Genomic DNA, 9961 nt, shown 5'->3' on the forward strand with positions numbered 1-9961 from the left:
TGTGCCCGTTTGTGAAAAATGTTTATCCTATGTATAAAAAAAATTAATGCAAAGAAAAATGTGCGTCACATTTGATGGAAATATTTTTGTGTTTCAAGAAAATGTCCTTGACATTCAACAAATGTTATATAAAAATATTTTTAAAAATTGTACATCATATTGATGGAAATAATTTTGCGTTCGAAAAGAATTTATATAAAAATAAAAAATTGTCATAAGTTTTTCATTTCTATTAAAAATTGTATGTGAACATTTAAGAAATATTCATGTGTTTCCAAAAAATGTCCTTGAAAATTTAAAAAATTCTTAGACAATATAATAAAGTGTCTGTGTAGTTTCAAAACGAATATTACCATTCAAAAAACGTACAACATGTTTTTTTAGGGGACGTACAACATCTATTTTGAAATCAATGTTACCATGTATTAAAAAAATGTTCAAAACTTGTATTTAAGAAGTGTAGATTGAGCATATTTGAAAATCGTATGACAGGTGTTGGAAAAAAGTTTCATGTGTGCCCTAAAAAGTACATTTTGTACCAAGAGAAAGTATACATGTATTGAAAATAAATAAAACCAATAAAAATCAGACAAAGAAACAAAAAGGAACTGAAGAAAACGAAGAAAAACAAAAAAGAAACAAAGAAACAAAACATAAAAGCGAAGAAAGAAAACACAAAAATAATGAAAACCCAAAGAAAACCAAATTAAAAAAACAAAGAAAGTCGATGAAACACTAAAGGAAACGGAAAAGAAAATAAAACCACTAAGGCTTTGTTTTTCAAAAGACGCTCCAGCAAACCTAGCGACAGCTACGAGTAGCAGCGACTCAGTGAAAAAAATGGGTCGGCCCACTATGGGCGCCCGTAGGAGATTGAATGGGCAGCTATGTAGCTCGTGTCACTCGAGAGCAACTAATTAAAGAGCGTTCCTTTGGGAGTCTCACAATGATCAACTTCATTTGGCGCTCTCAGCCGTCCGCCACGTATTGTGCTCTGGGCGTTTTTTAAACTTTTTAAACTTTTTTTCGAACACGTTTTTGACTTTTTAAACTTTTTTTACGTTTCGGTTTTACCACCGGTCTTCCTTAACTTCTAGACAAAAAAATAAATTATTTTAACGGAAAAGCATGTTTTCTTTTTTTTTCCTTTCGCGAGAGTCACGGCCGTGCTTTTCGGAAACGAAAAAAATGTGTTTTCTGTTTTTTTCCTTCCGCGAGAGGGACGTTTGTACTTTCGTGAGAGGCACAACCGTACCTCTCGGAAACAAAAAAACATGCTTTCTGTTTTTTTCCTTCCGAGAGAGGCACAGTTTTGCTTCCGCGAGAGGCACGGCCGTGCCTCTCGAAAACGAAAAAAACATGTTTTTTATTTCTTTTTCATGAGAGGCACGGCTTTGCTTCCGCGAGAGCCATGGTTGTACTTTCGCGATAGGCACGGTCGTGCCTCCTTGGAAACAGAAAAAAACGTTTTCTCTTCTTTTATTTCTATCGCGAGAGGCACGGTTTTGCTTCCGCGAGAGGCATGATTGTGATTTCACGAGAGGCACGGGCGTGCCTCTTTCGGAAAGGGAAAAAACTCGTGCTCCCGGTTCGGTTTTTTTCGTCCGATTTTTTCGTGAAAAAATGTTCGTTAAAACCTATCAACATGGGATCTAGTTTTGAAGATCTCGACGCGAGGAATCCAATGGTGAAAACGGTTCAAGATTTGTATGCATAGTTTAAGACATAAAACATTTTGAATAAATGAATCTATGAAAAAAGGAAAAACTCCGTGGTTGCAACAAGTGGCGCACATGCAGCGCACCAGTTGTCGCAACATAGGAAGGTGGGAGTGATCCTTGCAATGAGTACTCCTTAACTAGTGATTTCGGTGTCACTCATGTTAGATGAACGCGCTGCTCTAGGTTGGCTGACGGACCAATAACGATCTTGGGTCTTTTTTTTGCGACGCAACGATCTTGGGTCTTTTAATTACTATATAAATTGTGCTGCTTACCCCTCAAGGAAAAAATTAATTGTGCTTCTTGTCAATTAAAAGAAACTAACTGTGCGTCTGGTTTCAGAGAGCATTATTCTATTTCTTTTTTAAAAAAAGTTTATAAGTTCAACAAGAAATAACGAATAAAATGGTTTTGCATTAAAAATTCTTGAAATTAAAAAAACTAGCGGGGTTACCCGCTCATTTGCGCGGCTAGATTTCCATTTACGATTGTAATATTTTGAAGTTATACATTTAGTATTATTTGAAATTAATGCATGATTTTAAATTTAACTCATTTGGAAGGTGTGATAAAAGGTTGCTTAATTAATTTGTGCAACAGAAATATGAAATTTGTATACTGATTATTAAAGAAAACTCATTTTAAGTAAATTTGTAATGTGTGATAAAACATATGATCTAAGAATGATATATTAATGCTACGTATGCATTACTGATACCTTGTGTTGTTACATTAGTAAATTAATTTAATATTAACAGTACGTATATGGTAGTATCATTCCACAGTGATATGAAGTATATATTTGCTTTCATATTAATTTTTAATCTTTACCTAATATTAAAGGACGGAAGCTTTCATGATTCTCCATAAGTCTATTTTTTTCTTATTAATTCTTCATAAGTCCTTACGTTTCTTCGTTCACAGGCGCACGTATGTCCGGTTCTTCTCGCTCGTGTTTGTTTCGTACGTCCTCGGTTGGAGTCAAACTCCACATCGTGACCTCCTTCTCTAACCCTTCAATAAATATATCTGTTCAGGAAAAAAAAAAGGAAGAGTTGAATCCGGCGCTAGCGCCCAATCTATGGAGGAATCAATGGTTGCCAATTGAGGAGTAGAAGGGAGGAAAACGAGGATGAGACATAGTGGCTGGCTGCAGCGGCACCATGCGGGCCTCCATGTCATGGGCGTTAATTAAGCGGCACAGCAACGTGGATTTATCGTCGGTGGCAGTTGTGTAGGGTTGGTGGCGGCAGTGCAGGCCTACCCAACACAGATAAAGCATGTTGGCCAGCTACATGCGTCTCTTGCGTCATGCATGGCGTGCGTGTTGGCGACGCGAGGGCCGTCGTGCGCATGTTGGCCATCTACCTGCACTGCTGCCAGGGCCGGCCCTGGGGAGGGGCAGGGGGGCCCCGGCCCCCCAAAATCGAGGGGCCCGGCCCCTTTCCGGTATACACGTAGGCTATGGCCTATGGCCCAACAGAACGTACGTACCCAGCAAGTTAGAGAGGATGAGCCAGCAAAACCATTCGATCCATTCAGTACATGCACATAGTAAAAAAAAGGAAATAATTAATCCCTTCCGATTCTTTCCTTAGGTTAGTACATGCACGTAGAAAGAAAAGAGACTGATTGATCGCTTTCCATTCCATCACGCATGCATTCATGCAGCGCTTTCCAATTTCCCAGCGGTCGCCTGTAGAAAATATAGAATCTACAATATTCGTTGTATTGATCTAACCCTTGTGTAGGGTATATATAAAAGTACAAGAGGGATAGAGACTTGGAGTACAAGACAAGTTATGTGGTTTAAACTAATTCTATCTCTATCTCCTTATCTCTAACTTAAACCTAATTATATTTTTAACATTCCCCCTCAGTCGTAGCGGGAGTGAAGCGGACGAGTACGACTGGATTTGAAGTCTTGCGCTTTCGTCGTCTTCTCCGCCGCGCCATCATCAACTGCGTCTCTGATGGGTTGGCACCTAGGGCGGTGACTGCGTCCCCTTCTGGTGCCTTCATGACTCTCGTCTATTCCCTCCCGCAGTCATAACGGGAGTGGCGTGGATGCTGGTGACGACGCGGACACTATTGACTGGAGTTGTTGCCGATATGTTGCTGTAGATCAAGCCATTATTGTCGATGTCGAGGTAGCCGATTATGGTGATGTAGCCTTGGTCGATGTAGTCGTGGTCGATGGTGTACTCATCGTGGATGATGAAGCCGCACAAAGCCGGAGGCGCAAAAAAATTGCGATATGACGGAGCTGCAGATGTGGACAATGCACCTTGCGAATGTCAGAGGGTGTCGTCGACGATGAGTCCACCAGTTTTGCCAAGACCGGAGGAAACCCATCGAGCACACATAGGTTTTGCCAGAACCATGTGTCCGTGTAGGGTCGTCACTGTAGTGACGTCGTGTCGATGCAGTCGTGCTGTCGTGTCGATGCAGTCGTGCCGTCGTGAATGATGCGGTCGATGTCATCGTCGTGACGCGGTCATTGCCGTCGTCGAGATCGCGTCTTGTAGAAAAATCTGTCAGAAGACGCTAGTTGTCCATCTTGTGGACGAGGCGGCGGCGGTGTGTCGACGATGATGTTGGTAAAGACCATGTTGATGAAGAACCTACAATATAGAACCTACAATATTCGTTGTATTGATCTAACTCTTGTATAGGGTATATATAGAAGTACAAGAGGGATAGAGACTTGGAGTACAAGACAAGTTATGTGGTTTAAACTAATTCTATCTCTATCTCCTTATCTCTAACTTAAACCCAATTATATTTCTAACATCACCGACGCTTGTCTCTTGGCTAATCGCCACTGTGCGCATGGCGCTTCTTTTTTGCTTTCCCAATAAATCCGTTTTTCATTCCTAAATCAGTGAGGTCGTCGGCCAATTTCAATTCCCCGGCGGCCGGTGCAACCTCGCTTTGCTCTCCATTCATCAATAATTCAATCCTCTAAGGTATATCTTATATTCATATTGTGGTTCCTACTTCCTAGTCTCCTGGATGAATAGCCCCCAAAATCTCACGACCGACCCTGTTTATTAGTAGAATAAAAGTGGTAGTTATGTTCGACTGAAATCCTAACTGTGGTAGTTTTTATTTAAATGCTCAGATTTGAGGCCCTGGTTTTGACTAAAATCTTATGCTTATTTTTGTTATTTGTTTTACATTTGGTTTTTCTTTTGAAATTCATCCATGGTTATCAATATGATGCCCAAGCACGGTCATGGCCCTGATTGCATTATGGAAAAATGCATCCAAATATTCGTATTATTATTGAGCTCGGACACCCTGAAGTCATTGCATGATATTGAACTTGAAGAGTCTTGCACAAACTTTCTCTCTTAATGGTTCATGAGATGTTCAGGTATATGATCTTATTTTTGAATTGAAGATTATAATATTAACTTTGCCAGATGGTGTAATGTTTGCAATGGATTTTTTCGAGCATGTCCAAGAAGTTGATTGTTATCCTAATATCGTCATTGCCTACCACGTTTTATTTACTATGAGTGTGACTGGCTTACAAAGTTGAAATTACTGAAGAACTATCTAAGGTAAAGGGTGGTTCAGAGCGGTTAAATGATTTGGCAACATTATGCATCGAGATGAAATTATTGGATGATATTGACATTGATCCCATCATAGTTGACTTTGCATCGAGGATTGTTAGAAGAAACTTTTAAGGTGATATGTATAAATTATTTTTTATATATATATATTCATTTTTGTTGTTATGGCATCCATATTAAGGGCCCTGAGTTTTAGTCTCGCCCTGGGCCCCCAAAATCTGAGGACCGGCCCTGACTGCTGCACGTCGACGAGACGAGACGGTGGCGCCTGCTCTGCCATCCCCTGGCCTCGCCGCCCTCTCGCTTCTCGCCTCGTCGCCCGCGACCCTCTTCCCTGCTCGCCGACGCCTCTTCCCTAGCTTTGCAGCCCGCTGTCCTCTGCTCTGCAGTGCACGCGACCTAGACGGGGCGTCCTCTTCTGGCCCACCCCACGACAACATTGTTCATTGGCTCGGGGGACGAGCACGGCCGACGTCGTGCGGTCATGGCGTGGGGATCTGGGCTTCGAGCGCGGTGGTGCGCGGGAATCAATCTGCAGGCTAAGCATGAAGAGCCACCGGAGCCGCGAGAGTCGAGGCCGCCGGCGGCTCCTACTCAACCCCCAACGCTCCACGAGATCATCCTGCCGGTCCACTTGGCACTGCCGCTGCCGTTGCTCTTGCGCCCGAGCTCAGCTATAGCTCGTCTTCTTCCTCCCTCCGTTCCCGACGAACTGCAAGCCGGAGCAAGCAGAGTGTCAGCTGGGACACATCAATCTTTGTCAGATACTAATTGCTTAGAGGTGTTCCTCTATGAATTAGCAACATTGTCTACATAAATGATGGATTCTGGGAAGAGACCGGATTTTTAGTATCCGGGTGTCTAGACTCCCTCCTATCCCACCGTTCATGCATAACAGTAGTCCTGGGGATCTGTGACATGCGCTGCAATGTTGCTTTGTATCACAGGTCTACTTAAACAGTAACAACGAGGGCTAGGCACCGCACGACACCGTATATTATAGGCAGATTCCACAGCAGCTGTCATGCCCTGGTCGTCGCCCCACTTGATATGTCAGCCAAAGTCAATCATAGGTCCCGATGCAATCCCATCAGATGTTGGATATGAACTTCTACCGGAGTAAATCAAACCATCGCCAGCCTTGTGGAGCGCCCATCCCATAATAAATCTTGAGCGATGAAGCACCAACAGCCACTCTGTCTTTATTTGAGACAAGTCAGTATTTAATTGATCCACTGTTTGGGGTTACGGGTGCCATCTAAGAAGTTTTGATTTACAGTTTCACCAGAACCCATAGCTCTCAAATACATGCGTGCTAGTATAGTATTCAAAGTGAAGCTTACGAAGGGTAAGCCTCCCCAATGAAACACCTTCCTGTCAAACCTGTCGGGCATAGTCTAGGCATAAACAAATACCTACTGCCTATCCTACCGCCCAGTTCTCTACCTCTAGTACGTATCAGATGAGGCAAATTGCTGACAAACAAGCCGGTGCTGCAAATGAACTATTCACGGTCAGAACCCAGCGCGAATCTCAGAGCGACTGAACGGGGAGATAAGGGGGTGCCGGGAGTCCCGGGTGCTACCACACCTTTCCCTTCTGGGAATGATGGCTCGTCTGGGCTGAGGTTCATGTAATCCGGTCTGGAGGGGACTTGAGATAGCTTCAACCATCAGAGACATATTTTCAGTGTATGCACAATTGGTATCTGCTTGCTATCTCTCATATTGCTATCGCCAAAGGAGACAACATTGTGGCTGGTGAACGGGTGAAAAACTACTGTTTCACACTGCAAGTGGTTTTCACGGGCGTGTACATGAAGTTCTTCTGTTATAACCTTGATTTCTCTGCCAGTAAAGTTGCATGCGGATCTGTTTGGAGGAGAGTTATTTCAGAATAACTTCGAGAGGGCTGGTCAATTGCCCATCACCTGGAAGTGATATCAGCATGTGCTGCTATAACCAAAGGCATATTTTTGCTACTGATTACTGAACAATGTATGGTACAAGCGACTACACGGCTGTTCCACTCATCCAAAGTTCAACTACAAGATCATCATCCTCTTCAGTTTTGACCCGTTTTTGCTTAGTTTAATGCAACATTTTTGTTGTCTTCTTCTAGATGTGCACCACGTCGCTGATTAGCAAAGGCTAGGTCTATAAATTCACTAAGGACAAGTTTTCCTTTAGCAGCCATCGCACTAGCAACCTGAAACAGTGTGTTGGGGGTAAGAGAAAGCAATATTGGATATACATAAACAGCAGATTATCATATATTCATTTTTATGAAGTGTGGTTCTCTAGACGGATGGTTTAAATTACAGATGGCTTATTTTGATTTTATGTCAGAGTTGGTGGGTTTCGGAATGGTGCCTTCGTCATTACCAAATGTTCGTGGAGGCTGTGATGTAGGAGTTCCTATTTCAACTCTGGTCGAAGCTCCACGTTCATCTGCGTTGACATCATCGAGATGGGAGTTAGCATCATAAACGATTGTGGCCACCGCAGCGATGTAGCCTGGGCCTTTGTACCCATCCATGCCGACTCAATTGAGATGGAGGCCAACATCATGGATGGATATGACATCCAACGGGACGTCATCAGGAACTTCCCTTTCATCCAATCCGACACTATCAAGATGGATGCCAAAATCATGGACGGCTGTGGCCGCCATTGCGAGGACGAATTAGGCATCTCAACCGCCAGGAACACGTCTCACTCGCCCTATCATAGCCTTGAAGTGCATTGTGGTCGTAGTTGTCAATCTCAAATGGTCCATTGACCTTATACATATAGCTGCATTGTCATGTGGTTCATGACAACTGGTGCTCGTTTCATATAGCAACACACATGTAGCTAGAGATTGGTTTGATATAGTTATTGTGTTTTAGAAAATAATTAGCAACTTCTTCGTTATAGTTGTAAATCAAATTTTTCAAGAGCAATTAGCAGTTCCAAATGCACGCCCCAGTACCATAAATTAATAACCTAAAGTTATGGTTCTTCATCCAGATCAGTTGATTATTATCTTTGTCATCTCTCCATAGCAACTCACATAAAAAAGATCTCTCGTTGTCTGGCTCCATAGTGAAGCATGTCAATTTGTTTCTCCCATTGCAACGCACGGGCATACGTACTAGTATAACTAAACGGAGGTTTAAGGACGATAACGAAGCATGAAAGGAATATGTAGCCTGACAAAATTCGTATTATATATAATGTAAGTGTTTTGTAGTTGGCATATCTATTATTTGCCCATCAAGAAATATTGTGCCAACTCCAATGCATTTTTTACTTCCCTCTCTTCAAATAACAAATATCACAATCTTTCTTAAGTGCCACTAAAACACTAATCGTATGCAAGATTTGATCAATTGAGCTGCTGCCATCATCAATGATGTCACTGCATGTAAGAATTTATTAATTAGGCTGGTCAATTCCATCTTAAAAAATAGGCCGGTAAATTCTTGTCTGTGTACAACGTGTACAGCTGGCCGTCTCCTTAACAGCTATGAATTTCTGTGCGTGTACACGTTGACGGTGCCTACGTTCTTTATGACTTGGGCTTTTGCATCAAAACGTGTCCTAGTAGAATTTTGTTTCTATTTTTTTATGTGGATAGCTAGTTTTTGGGTCCGACCCAAACATGCATGTAGATACCGAACCAAACGCAGGTGCGTTGCCTTTTTCTTTTTTGCAGTTGCCTTGTTAGCTTTCACCCTAAATCAAACTTGCTTTTTTTAGGGTTAATGCCGCTTTATTTATCTAAAATGAGTCTGGGATCTCCGCAGAGACAACATCAAGCACAAAGTCTGGTGGCATCATGAGCCACACCTTACACAGTTCCTCTCCTAACCCTACTCTAGCAAGTCTATGTGCGGCAGAGTTTGCAGATCGTCCGACCCAAGATACTTTCACCTCCTGAATCAAGTGGAACATTGCTTTGATCTCCTCCACGGTTGGCCCTACAGGCTACATCAGCCAAGTTCTTATCCCTTCCCTGAGGCATCGACACCACCGCCTTGTTGTCAGTCTCCAAGTGCAGCTTCTGTGTGTTGATCCCGGCCGCTAGTTGGACCGTCCTTTTGCATGCTAAGCTCTCCACCCTCTCCGGCTCCGTTGCATGGTGGTAGACATGACAGGCAGCCGCCCGGGAATCCCCCGCATGGCCTCTCAGGATCACTCCTCCGCCCCCCTTATCTCCAAGCTTTGACACAACACCATCTGAATTCGCTTTAATCCACCCTTCTGCCGGAGCTGTCCACTTCTGAATTTCCTTCTTCGACACAGCCGGTGCCTCCTTCCAGGGCCGTCGACAAGGGTGGTCAAGGTGGGCGACCGCACAGGGCCCCAAAAACCTAGGGGCCCCAGATCGCAGTAATCTAACGCTAATTAATACTCAAAAAACTAAGGCTAATTATATGGCACGTCCCGCATGAGTGGCGAGCAATTTATTTCCTTCTCTGCGCACGATCTCGCAGTCTGCTTGATTATCTCCCGTGCATGCACGGGATTCCTTTTTCATCTCAAGCCAGCAGTTTTTCCGAGCGCAACTGCCAATCCATACGTTGTTTTATTTCCGGATCTGTTGGTTGGCATTTAATTGCATGCATGAAGATTAGGGAGGAAAGGAAATCATCAGGGAGGAAAGGAGACC

Source organism: Triticum urartu, chromosome 7A (assembly GCF_056163025.1).
Source record: "Triticum urartu cultivar PI428250 chromosome 7A, HENAU_Tu73, whole genome shotgun sequence".
Lineage (NCBI taxonomy): Eukaryota > Viridiplantae > Streptophyta > Magnoliopsida > Poales > Poaceae > Triticum > Triticum urartu.